General features: G+C 42.2%; 1 long non-coding RNA gene across 13 annotated transcripts in view; it reads left to right on the top strand.

The window, feature by feature from the left end:
- The window catches only part of LOC121921717, a 51,110-nt gene extending 39,585 nt beyond the window's left edge, over positions 1–11,525 (top strand). For 5 of the 13 annotated variants that reach the window (XR_006102020.1, XR_006102017.1, XR_006102022.1 and 2 more), the window contains 6 exons: positions 2,564–2,640; positions 7,147–7,221; positions 7,318–7,785; positions 7,892–8,090; positions 8,174–9,932; positions 10,046–11,525. This is a non-coding gene — a long non-coding RNA (uncharacterized LOC121921717). Of the gene's footprint in view, positions 1–1,323; positions 1,452–2,563; positions 2,641–7,146; positions 7,786–7,891; positions 8,091–8,173; positions 9,933–10,045 lie in introns of all 13 variants that reach the window. The other 8 variants (XR_006102025.1, XR_006102028.1, XR_006102029.1 and 5 more) reach the window with 7 other exon arrangements.
- The last annotated feature ends 2,081 nt before the right edge of the window (positions 11,526–13,606 follow it).

The following is a 13,606-nucleotide window of genomic DNA, read 5'->3' as shown; positions in this document are numbered from 1 at the left end:
TAAATCTGTCCATATTTTACTTGTCCAGAAAATGATCACTTCAAATATCACTTCAGATTTTAACAGATGTTCATGATATTGCCGAAATAATGACCACCACATATGACCTACATACATTCTACCTAGACAACAAGGAAATTGAAATAGTAAAAGAGTTTCTGTACCTTGGATCAAGCACTGATCAGAATGGAGACTGAGTCAAGAAATCAAAAGAAGACTAAAACTAGGAAGGGCAACTATGAAAGAACTAGAAAAGATCCTTAAAAAGTAAAGATATACAAATGAGCACTAAAGTTAGAATCATCCAAATCATAGTACAATGGGACTTCAGCATTCACGAACTTGCAACCCACAGATTTAAGTATCTCTGGATGGCAAGCCCGCATTGTCCCCAATTTATGAGATGTGGCATGAGATACCATAGATGGCCAAGAAGACAAACAAATGGGTCCTAGAACAGATCAAGCCTGATCTCTCCCTGGAAGCAAAGATGATAAAGTTGAGGCTGTAGTACTTTGGCACAACTTATTGGAAAAGACAATAATGCTAGGAAAGGTGAAGGGAAGTAGAAAGAGATGAAGGCCACATGCTAAATGGATGGACTCTATTAAGCGGGTCACAGGTGTGGGTTTACAGGACTTAAGCAGAGCAGTTGAGGACAGGGAGTCTTGGAGATGTCTCCATGGGTCGAGATCAACACAGAGGGGGGTTAACAACAATAATTAGCCAATTGTTCCCTCTTTCCTTGCAGTCTTTAATGCCAGGGTGACCAGATGTCAAGCAGGACGAGGCACTGCAAAATGTAGGACATAAAAAATGTAGAGCATTACAAGATAAAAGCCAACAACACTGATATAAATGTAAATTCATGCTTCTTCGTCATGCTCAAAATGGAGGACATTTTGGAATTCCCCCCGAACAGGAGGTTGAAATGGAGGACATGTCCTGGAAAAGGAGGGTGTGTTTGGTCGTCCTGTATAGTGCTAATCCCTGCTTGTGCAGTTTCTAATCTCTCTGTGGTCTCTTTGCCACTGATGGCCACCCATCTAAATCTGCCTATATTTTACTTGTCCAGAAAACAGTCACCTCAAATATCACTTCAGATTTAAGCTGTTATGATATTGCCAAAACAGTTCACACCTGCAATCTCTCCCCATGCTTTCCATTCTTTGATCTACCTCCCCTTTGCCCCTGAGGGCTCAGAGAATCTATCAACATCTTGCATCTGAATAGTTGTGCATCTGGGGTAGATGAGAACTGGATAGGGCATATGATAGGACACCATACATGGCATTCTCCTTACTTTTTACCTTTCCTTTTCAGAAGTGAGTGATGTAAGGACTGGCAGCTTTTAGATGCCTACGGCTGAAGACAAGGTCTGCCAGGCCAGAGAGACAACCAAGCAGCTGCTTCAGGCACCAGATTTTATAGAGCTGGAAGAGACCACAAAGGTCATTCAGTCTAACCTCCTGCCACGTAGGAACACAAAGCCAAAGTACCCTCAACAGATAAATAAGATTCTCATTTTAAAAAGAAATCTCCTCCTCCTCCAACCCCCCACATCATAATATAGCGAATAAAAGATACAGTGACCATAGAAAATTAAAAGATTACAGTAAAATAAGAAGAACATTAAAATTAAAGGTGGTTTGAAGTGGGACATATCTTCTTGTTTCACTGAAAGTGACATTTGGTGACATTTTGCCATTTTCCCCTGAAATATTCCACCAGTGGGTGGGATATCTGTGGGATATTCTCAGGAATTTCAGATGGCAGGGGGAAGGGAACACCAGACAGTATATTAATGCAGAATTTTGCCTTGAGAGCCACACATACCAGCTTCAACCTAGAAGAAAAGAGAGGAGAAAGAGAGAAAAATAGAAGGTCCCAGCTTCAAAAAGACACCAGCCATGGTTGACCTGAAGAAGGTCCTTTTGATTGCTTTCCTCCTGGGTCTCTCTTATCAACAAATAGCAGATCAGTGGGATCCCTTTTCCTCTTTTAATTTTATTGCTACAATATTTGTGATATGTAAAGTACGGGTATGTCTTTGCTTGAGAGAACCTGACACATGTTGGGAAGGGCTCTGATCACAAAGTCGTCCTTATCCAGGGATTCAAGCATGCACCGTTTGAAAATATTCCAGAAAAGTATAAATTCCCCAAAACAAATCTTGATTTTGCCATTTTATGGAAGGGACACCATTTTACTCGGCTATTGTATCGAATGAGACTTGAACATCTATAGATTTTAGTATCCACAGACCAATCCCCATTGGATAACAAAGGCCCCACTGTACATTGTTTTATGGATTTTGGATGTTGTTATACTTTGCTACATGGCTAACACCAATGGCCTGGCTATGTTTTAAGGTCATGTACTAGACAGAAGATTTGTCAGTATTTTATTGATTGTATCTTTGTATTTGTATTTTGTATTTATTTTATCGGATGTAATCACACCTCGATCTGCAGGGAGAGGCAGGAAATATAAATAAATTATTATTATTATTATTATTATTATTATTATTATTATTATTATTAATTGTCTATTTCTTTTCAAGATATGCCAACATATGCCCACCATCCCAAGGGACACTTGAAGGATGTTCATAGCCAATCCCAGTGTGGCCTAAACAAGGTATGGATGATGCACCACAACTTCCATTATGATGCACCTCTTGTTCTGTGGCAGTTAAGGTTCCAGCAGGGAGCGGCAGTTAGCAGCTGAGCAAGAAGGACCACGAATGGGGCTGCCAATGGTTGAGTATTTCATGTCTTTGTACTGGATCGATTTTTCCAGGTTTCCTTCTAGGAAAGAAGAGGGGTGGTGGCTTTTTGGTGAGATTTTCTGCCTCGGGTGCCCAAATGCCTTCACTAGCTGGCCACCTTCACTTCCAGGTGTGGAGGGTGGCATTTGGTGTTTTGCTTCAGGCAACAACATCTCTTTGGTCAGCCCTGGCAGGGTCAAGAGCATCTGAAGCATCCAAGAGTAGGCCAAATCCTAGAAAGGAAGATGAAAGTAAAACAGGGGGAGAAGTCCAAACAGAAAACCCAAAGAGGATTCCAAATCTAGCACTGCTTCTGAGATCCTCCCTAATGGGGTTTTATTAGTTGAAGAGTGAGCTCAATGGAAATATATATGTATATTTGGTATAAGTGGAGCCTTGTTATATGCTGGGTTTTGGTTCCAAGATCCCCTGTGTATAACAAAATCCGTGTATGCTCAAGTCCCATTAAATATAATGACATAGCAAAATGGTGTCCCTTCTTAAAAAAAAAAAAGGAAAATCAAGGTTTGATATTTGAAATTTATACTTTTTTGGAACATTTTCAAACCGTGTATGCTTGAATCCGTGTATAAAAAATCTGTGTATAAGAAGGGCTGACTGTACCACAAGTTGGAAAGGACCTATAAACTGTAGTACATGCACTGGTAACCTCTCGTTTGGATTTCTGTAATGCGCTCTACATAGGGCTACCTTTGTATCAGGTTCGGAAGCTTCAGTTGGTTCAAAATGCTGCAGCCAGATTGGTCACAGGTACATCTAGGTCGGATCATATAACCCCCATGTTAAAATCTCTTCACTGGCTGCCAATCCGCTTCTGGGCCCAATACAAAGTGTTGGTTATTACCTTTAAAGCCCTACATGGTTTGGGCTCGAGTTACTTGAGGGAACGCCTCTCCCTTCACAATCCGCCACGCACCCTTAGAACAACGGGAAAATTGCTACTCGAACACCCTAAGGTGAGACTGGCAACAACCCATCAAAGAGCTTACACAGCGATAGCGCCTGCTCTTTGGAACGTATTCCCGGAAGAGATTCGTCTTAGCGGTACACTGGAAGCCTTTAAGAAGGCACTGAAAACCTATCTCTTCCAGCAAGCATACCCTCCCGACTCTCTTTAGAGAACGTATTCCCCAATTAGATTAAGATACTTTGATAGTTTATAGTTTTGACTATTTTAATTTGTCATTTTTAGATAATTTTGTTGAATTGTTGTAATTGCTATTGAATGTTATAACTGCTTTTATATTGTATTATGACATATGTCATATTTTTACCAGATGTGAACCGCTTTGATCTCGAGGAAAAGCGGTATAGAAATAAACAGTTGTTTATTATTATTATTATTATTATTATTATTATTATTGGAGACCTCAACAATTGTGCAGTGTTTCGTCCCTGTCCTTCAAAAAAGCTGCATCTGCACGGCAGAATTAATACAGTTTAACATCTCTTTAAATGCCATGGCTCACTGCTATGGAATTCTGGGATTTGCAGCTTGCTGTGGCACCTGGTATTTGTAGTCTGCTGTCACAACAAACTAGAATCCTTTAGCACTGCTTCATAGCACTTAAAGTGCATTAATTCTTCAGTGTAGATGAAGCCTGGGAAAGAGGTCCCATTTCCACTGGCCCAGTTAACATGGGTGCAATTGGGTAGATCTGGATGCCCCTCCCCTGAATCTCTCCATTAGGAAGTGCCCACTAGATTTGAGGGGGCATTTTAACCCAAATGCCTTATCGGGTTTAACTTGAAGGCGCCTGCTGTCAATCAAGCAATCGTCATAGGTGACGTTTGCAGGGGCATCGGAAGTGTGATTCTCTCCCTCCTTTTTGTTAAAGAGCCATGCACAAAATGCCCCAAAGTGCGCACATTTTGTCAAAATTTAAAATCTCTTTGTGTGTGTGTGTGTGTGTGTGTGTGTGTGTGTGTGTGTGTGGGCATTTGGGTCAGTGCAGGTTATGATCTGCCCCTGGCCCCATTTTCAACCCCCAAATGCAAGTTAATGCATCCTGTATCCCCCACTCCTTGCCACCCCAGAATGCCTCTTACACATGTAATAATAATAATAATAATAATAATAATAATAATAATAATAATAAATCCCTCACCTCGGAAATGCCAGAAAAGGATGCGATTGCCTTGCATTCTTTTTTGCTATTAAAAGCAATTCAGGGCTACCCCTGAATTCCTTGCAAAAGCATGTACGTTTTGCCAATTGCCTAATTGACAAGAGCAACAAATGTAACATTCAAATTATAGCATTGATTGGCAAAGGAAAAACAGTCTAGCCCTTTGCAACATTTCCCCTTTGCTGGAAGCCAGCAAATAGAAGGGAAAGTGAACAAGCAGCTAGCCATGTTCTATCTATCTATATCTGCCTCAAGAAAAAAAACACATGCACATATTTTGTCAAAAATAATTTAAAAAAATAAAAAAAAAACCGGGGGGAAGGTGCCTGATGGGAGCTCCATTCATGCCCTGCCTTTGACCTGAACTGAACTGACCCCTTTCCTCCTGCTTACACTTTGCCATTGCCTTCCACTGAGGCTGAGAGAGAGTGACCTGTCAGTTCCAACTGACCCATGGAATCAATTGGGAATAAAAGGGAAATGCAGCGCAGGCATTCTGACTGTAGCATCCACATATAACACAAATAATAATAATAATAATAATAATAATAATAATAATAATAATAATAATCCAGGAGCAAGAGGAAATGAAAGTAGCACAGTAGCACAAGCAAGCACACAGACATGTCACCCAAAAAACCATGCACATAAATTGTCAGAAATAAAAGAGGCTCCTTCTGCTGCAGCTGGATTTCCCTACATCCCTCGGCTTAGCCCCACAGCCCTATTTCCCTGGGCAATCCTCCTCCTCCTCTTTCCTTCCGACTCTCCCCTCCCAAGCTGCCCTGGCTCCTTCATCCTCCTCCTCCTGCTCCGTTAGAGAATGCCCTCCATGGCTCCCTTCTTCCCAGGGCTCCCTCCTCCTCCTCCTCCTCCTCCTCCATCATCACTTTCTCCACTCCCCCTCCCTCTTACAGCTCTTTGCAGCCCAAAAGTCACCCTGATTTCCCCTTTTGCCTCCTCTTAGCCTCCAGTCCTTCGGCTCTTTCCTCCTCCTCCTCCTCCCCCTCCCTTTGGATAAGGGGAGGGAATGCTCTGACCTCTGCCCACCCTCTGACCCTAATTCCTCCCTGAATTTTCCCCGATTGTGATTGAGGGCAAGTTCATATTTCGCGGACCCAGGTCTTTTGGGAAAAGACGGATTTTAGCCCGATTCTCGATAACCCGCGGTAAGGGGCATTTCCTTGTGCAAGCCTCGACATGGATTGTGACAGAATCGGGCCCAATATGAACTTCACGTGCAAATTTCGAATCCTGAACCAGGTTAAAAGGTAGTCTGAATGGCCCCATAGTATGATAGTATCAGGTGGAAAGAGACTGAAATGCCAATTTAGAATGGTGAGAAGATGAATAAAGAAGAAGGAAAGAAGAAGACTGAAAAGGGAAGGAAGGAAGGAAGGAAGGAAGGAAGGAAGGAAGGAAGGACCAGAAATAAGAACAATAAGCTAATCAGAATGAAGGGGACAAAGAATAAAATCAGAATAGGTAAAAGGAAAGAAAAAGAGCAACTGGAGAAGATGGCAGTAACTGACAAGGCCATGTTGGTAGAAAAAGACCTGAGAAGAAAAGGCAGATCGTGGTGAAGCTGCTCATTGATTTAAAGAGACAGGGAAGCCAATGGCTGGAAGCTTCTTATCCGGTGACTGTTTCCACTCTGGATGCTGGTCAACTGGGAGGATTGGAATGGAACCAAGGCTTCTTGGTCCCCAATGTTCTAGTGCTCAATGGTTTTAAGAGTGAATCCTTAATATTCAAAGGATTTTGGCACTCAAAGGGATCATTCTCCAGGTGAGTATTTATTCCTCAATTTCACTGTCTGAAATGCCTTGCTCCAATTTCTTTGCCATTTTTCTTTGCCATCTTGAGAATGATGCTCCACCATATTTGTCAAAGGTGGGTGATGTCAATAGTCAGTCCAATATCAGAGAAAGCTGGGAGCATCTGAATGAAGCCGCTTCCAGCCCAAACATTCTCTTTTTTGTGAATTGTAAGTAGTGGACATGAAATTTTTTTCTAATGAATTTATTATTGAGAAGAAGGAGAAAAGTGTGGGTTAAATCGATCCAGAATCCCATCAAAGGGATTGTCTCCAGGTAAGAGATTTGCAGGAATGAGCTTCCTGACCACTCAACATTTAAAAGCTGCTGATATATTTCAGAAGAAGGCCAAAAACCTTTGGATCTATACCTGGAGGACTATGAGTAACAGCTTGCATTGCATTTTTAGCAGTGAGGAGACATCAACAAGACAGCCAGCAGAAGACCTGAGCGGCTCAGCCTCAACTGGATAAAATTCTTTGAGGTGTTCTGGCCTGTCTTTCTTTCCACTTCACCCTCCTTCCAATTCTGATGGTTGAGACTACAAGTTTTTGGTGAAGTTCATTTCTTTCCTTTGCAGGAAATTTATGTAGCTGTTTGATCTTCAGAATGATGGGAAATGTGAAGGTAGTGCTCAGCCAATGTTCAACCATAGCCTTCTACGTGTCCTTCTTGAATATGGACCACTTCTGTGATGAACTTAGATTGCCACCGAAGAAACAGGAAGGGGCTAAGTACTTCTGTCAAGTCTGAGGCCCCATTCACACTATGAAAATAATCCAGGATGAATCCTCGTTATGGACACATAAACAACACTACAATGCCTTCAGCCAGATATGACCTGTGGAGGAATGATGCTTTTTGAAGCAAGAACATCGAGGAGCTTCTAATATGTTTCAGAGGAAGCCTTTGGATCTACGCCTGAAGGAAAACAGTAGAAACTTATATTGCAGTTTTCACTGACAGAATTCATCAGCGAGATGTCTAGGAGAAGACAGGACCAACCGAGCCTGAAAGACAACAAAGAGCCTTTAAAAGACCCACTGAGGTATTCTTACACCTCCTCCTCTTTGACTTCTTCTCTTTCTCTTGTAGTCACTTTTGCTTGTAAGCCTGAGGTAAACTCAGTCATCTTTCCTTTCTTCACTTTGTAGCATTCAGTTGGATCTTCACAAGAATTGAAAGGATGAAGACAATCCTAAGTAAAGTTGTAGCTGTGGAAGGAAGACTTGAAGGAAATAGCCGGCAGGATCTCTTCCTCTCATCTCTTCTCCATGCAATCGCCCAACAACAAGAAACGTTCAAGAGTCCTGCTCCTTCCAATGAGACAAAGTAGCCAAAGGGAAAGTCCAGGTGAGTATTCCTCCCCCTCTCCTAAAGCCCCCTTTATTGGATCAATCCCATGCAACAGCCATTAATGTTTTGTCATTCACAAGGTCATCGTGAAAATCCGTGAATTCATGTAAACACCTTGACAGACGTCATCTTCAAAGGACACGATCACAATGGAAGTGATGTGCAGAAATGAACCCCGTGAATGCAGAACATTTGAGAACGATGGGCAACATCTTAACAGAAGTTAACTTCAAAGAAACAGTCACAAGATGAGTGATTTCCAGAAATGCATGCTGTGCATGCAAAACATTAAAGAGTGAATGACAACGTCTCAGAGGAAAGCAAAAACTCATGGACCAACACCTTGACGAATATGGTGACAGCTTATGTTCATGGATGAAATGCATCAGCAAGTCTAGGGGAAGAGAGAAGCAGCCAAGTCTTAAAAGGCATTGAAGAGCCTTTAAAAAACCCACTGAAGTATTCATACACCTCCTCCTTCCTGTTTCTCCATCTCTTTCCCTTGTAGTCACTTTTGCTTGTAAGACTGAAATAAACTTCATCATCAATGCTTTCTTTGCTTTGCAGCATCCAGTGCAATCTTCAAAAGAATGCAAAGGATGAAAACATTGCTAAGCAAAGTTGTAGCTAAAGAAGAAAGACTCAGAAGAAATAACCTCCTCCTTAACCCTGGCCTCCTAAGTTTCCATCTGGCATGAGGTTCACATCCATAGCCCACATTGTGCTGATGAAGAAAGAAGGAGGGAGAAAGAAAAGGAAGCCTTTGGAAGCATCTCCTACTCAGGGTTCTCCTCCATGCAATCATCTTCCAACAGGTAAGGTTCAAGAGCTCTGCTCCATTCAGTGAAATAAAGTAGCTGAAGGGAAATTCCATTAAGACACAGGTGAGTATTCCTCCTTCACACCTAAAGCCTCTTTCTTTGGACTGATCCCATGCAACAGCCATGCAGGATTTGTCACTATGCCCCATCTAGCAAACAAGGAAGATGACATGAAGATGGCAAAGTCAAGCAGACAACAATGCTGCATTTTCCCAAACACTGAAATATGCGAATTCACATGAGCTCAAGCCATTTGGTGGGTGGTGTTCCGTTTTTAGAGTTTCTCGTCTTTCCTGTGTTAATAGCACTTGGAAAAGATGTTCTAGGACACGAAACATTTCATAGCTGCTGATATGTTGGAGATGGGACTCCACAAACCTAGCAGAAAATGACTAGAATTCCCTCCCCCTGGATTTATGAAAATTTCATAAAGGAAAATACATCATAATGATTTGGAACAGAAACCACCAGCCTAGTCTTGACTGAACTGCATGCCAGTAAGCACACATTTCCAACTTTCCTCCAAACTGTTTTCCTTCTAACTTAATGCCATTGTGACCTTCACATCACATCTCCTTTCCTTTGGACTCACTTCTTCCAAACCAGCAATGAAGCTTGGTTTGCTTCCTTGTCTGCATAACACAAGAGATGACTCCAGCTGCAGAGACCCTTCCCACTTTATGGCTGGTAGATACAAACAGCTGAAGCTATGTTCCCTCAGATGCACCAGTTGGTTTGGCTTTGTGTCCAGGGAGGGGATTTAGCTCCCCAAAACATGAGTTTTCCTTAATCCCAAAGACGACAGCTTTCTAGGGGGATTCAGTTCTCCAGGTGAGTATTCTGCACTTCATTTCCGGTCCCACTCCCTTCCTCCATTTTTTTCCTGCAACCCAACAGCTGTGCATTGATGCTCCTTCTCCTCCATCTTGCAGACTTGGATGACAACAGAAGGACTGAAGCTCCACTATACAAGAAAGCTGAGAATATGTGGATACAGCATTCCATCATGTACAAAAAGGTGAAGCAAAAGTTTTGATTTTAAAATTTCTGGAAACCATTTGCAATCTCACCCTTTTCTTTTCATACACTATAAACGCTATATAACAAATTGTTTTCATTGCTGTATAAAAGGTTTCTGCAGATCAATGAGGAGAGGCCATCGAGAAAGCTCATTAATTCATACAAACATCTCAGGAGACGTTAACTTCAAAGAAACTATCAGAAGGTAAGTGATATACAAGAATGAAACCTGTGACTCCAGAACATTTAAGAATAACTGAGAACATAACTCAACAGAATTTAACTTCAAGGAGACTGTCACAAGGTAAGTGATCTCCAGAAATGAACCATGTGGATGCAAAAAAAAGGCTTATTTGTTGAGCCTTAAGGTAAGAAGGAATGCATTTGGCCTGAGCAAGAGTTGGCAGGAAGGTGGTCTGTGGTCCTTGCTGACATGTCCAGGGTAGCACTGGCCGCCACATTTGGGGTCAGGAAGGAATTTTCCTCCAGGGCAGATTGGCCAGAGATCCTGGAGGTTTTTCACCTTCCTCTGGGCATCCAGCAGGGTCCACCTGTTAGGATGTTTGAAAAATTAATGTATATTGTCACTGACTCAGGGTAACCATGGGTGAAACAATCTCCAAGCTCCTCCATCCTTAACCCATTCTGCATCCTTTTTCAGGCTTTGAGCTGTAGCCTCCTTAACTGAATTTATCTATCTGGTATGTGGTCCACCTCTTTTCCTCCTATCTTCTACCATTCCAAGCATTATTGCCCTCTCTAGTGAGCTGTGCCTTTTCATAATGTGACCAAAATACGACAGCCTTACTTTGTCTATCCTGGCTTCTAGGGAGAATTCAGACTTGATCTATTCCCATATCCATGTCTTCCTGACCATCCATGGTGTCCTCAGCACTCCTCTCCAGAACAACATCTCAAATGATTTTCTTTCTGTCAGCTCTCTTCACTGTCCATCTCACACATCTATAGATGGTGATGGGAAATACAACAGTATGGATGATGCTTTCTTTAGTGTTCAGGGTTATGGCTTTGCATGTTATGATCTTATCTGGTTCTTTCATAGCTGCTTTTCCCAGTCTTAGTCTTCTTCTGATTCCTTGAATGCAATCTCCGTTCTGATTGTTGATGGATCCAGGATATGAGAAGTCTTTGCCCTTTCCAATGTCATCATTTTCTAGACTGAATTTAAAATAAAATTTAGAAGAAACATCACGTTGTCCAAACAGGATGGCTTTTCCTTGATGATGATGATGGAGCCTGGAAGATGCCAGCAAGTCTTCTACACGGAAAGTTGGATGGAGGGAGCTTCGCCATTTGCTTGTATAAGGAAGGCTCTTGTCGACATGCCCAGGGTAGCACTGACCGCCATTTTTGGGGTCGGGAAGGAATTTTCCTCCAGGGCAGATTGGCTGGAGATCCTGGAGGTTTTTCGCCTTCCTCTGGGCATCCGGCAGGGGTCACCTGTTAGGCTGTTTGGGAGATTCATAGGCATCAAAGTAAAGTTATAATTTTAAAACTTGCCAAACTGAATCTGACAAATAGACATAACAACCATAATGCAAAATAAATAAAAATCAGAACCTTGAAAATAGTTCTGTTTCTTTCTCTTTTGTTTCTTCATTTTTGTCTTTAAAAATACAGTTGTGGTACTGCTCTTGAGTTCAGTTCAGAGAAAACAACATTGCTCCATCCTATGAAATCCTGGGATTTGTTGCGGCACTGGCACTCTCTGACAGAGAAGGCTAAACAGCTCACAAAACTACAAATCCCAAAATTCCATAGCATTGATCCATGGTAGTTAAAGCAGTGTCAAACTGCATTAATTTTGCAGTGTAGATGCATCTCAGGGGGAAGTTTGGGATTTCACATACAGTGGTACCTCGGGATACGAAATACCCAGGTTACGAATTTTTCAGGATACGAAAAAATCCCATAGGGATTTATTGTTTCGGGTTACGAAAGTTTTTTCGGGTTACGAAAAAACTCCGGCGCTATTTTAAATGGAGCCGCGGCGGAGCCGCGGCTTTTTTCCCCATTAGCGCCTATGGGTTTTCGGCTTACGAAGGCTTTTCGGGTTACGAAAGCGGCCGCGGAACGAATTATTTTCGTAACCCGAGGCACCACTGTACATTCTAAACTAGAACTCTGTTGTAAGGAATTTTAAGTCCATCACTAAACTACGAATCCCAGGATTTCATAGGGCATAGCCACAACAGACACACTGATATCAAACTGCTATTGGTGTGCAATATATCTTTGACCACATTCAAAATAGCAGACGATATAAAGCAGGACACATGCTTGAAAAATATCTCGGTACAATTCACCTTTTCCTATAACATACTCTCCCTATCAGTTTTGGGATTTCAGATACCAAAAAACTGAACAGACTGCACAGTTTAAAAGGTGATAGATTCTAGCTGGGGAAACAGACAAGAGTTTCGGAAACAACTGTTCATAGAAGAGTCAGGTAGTTGGCTATAGAAAAAAACCACAAGGAGGTTAATGTCCAGAAAAAAAACAGTGTTGTTTTTTAGAATATAAAGCAAGGGGAGAGGATGGGAGGAGTGAGTCAGAAACAAAGATTTTTTTAAAAATCCCCACATCAGCATTGTTTGGAGCTCTCCACAAGTTTCTTCAGGTCCTTCACAAGTGCAAGTTCCTTGAGATCTGGCTGAGAGCAAACTATCATCTGTGCCAAACAGCCAGGGATCGTGGACCAAGGCAATCCAAGAATTAGTAGCCATTGGATGGAAAGATACCGGGTGCAAGAGAGCATGAGCTTCTGTCAAGGAAGAATCCTTCTGCCATTGCTGCATTTTGCTTTCCTGTTGATGGGTGAGTTGACTTTTTCCACAGATCATGCCCTCCTTATTGCTCTGCTGGAAGAATCCTGCTCTAGGTCTAGAAGTGTCCTCTGGGATCTTTCTCAAGCGGGAGATCAGCAAGTATGTTTCCCCCCAAAGTGCCAGGGATGTGGAGCCAATGGCTTGAGGACCACCTTAGATTCACAGCCCATCACTTTCAATAGCATTGATCTAGAATAACGTTCCTCAAAGGGGATGGTCTTCTGACAGCACCTCAGCTACTGGTCCCTAGAAGGTTCCAACAAAGAAAGAAATATATTGGGTCCTTGGCATCTGCTGGAGTTTGGTTCCTAGATGCCACCATGGATAGCAAAATTCGTGGATGCTCAAGTCCTATTACATACCGTGCACCCTTGTTTTATGCAGGGGATCTGTTTCGGACCCCCCTGCGTAAAACAAAAAGCGCATATGCTTGAGCCCCATTACAAGTAATGGGGCTCATGTTCATGGTGGTGGTGGCGGCGGCAGCGTATGATGCGGGCGCACTGTACAAGGACATAGTATAATGGTATCCCTTATATAAGATGGAAAAAAATTAGGTTTGCTTTTTGGAATTTGCATATATATGGAACATTTTCAAGCTGTAGATGGTTGAATCTGTTGATAAGGAGGGCTGTCTGTAACTGTATCCAAAGGACCGAAATTTAGTGCAAGTTATTGGCACGTTGGGGGGAAAATATTGCCTGTCTCTCACAACTAGCCTGAGAGAAGCAGTAATCAAAGTAATCTGTCTGCTATATCTAATGATAGCAAGTAAAGTGAGGTTATAAAATGAGGAAGGTAATAAGGAGAGGCCTAGCCGTGG

The sequence above is a fragment of the Sceloporus undulatus genome, chromosome 2 (assembly GCF_019175285.1).
Source record: "Sceloporus undulatus isolate JIND9_A2432 ecotype Alabama chromosome 2, SceUnd_v1.1, whole genome shotgun sequence".
Lineage (NCBI taxonomy): Eukaryota > Metazoa > Chordata > Lepidosauria > Squamata > Phrynosomatidae > Sceloporus > Sceloporus undulatus.
This window is presented reverse-complemented; position numbering and strand designations above follow the sequence as displayed.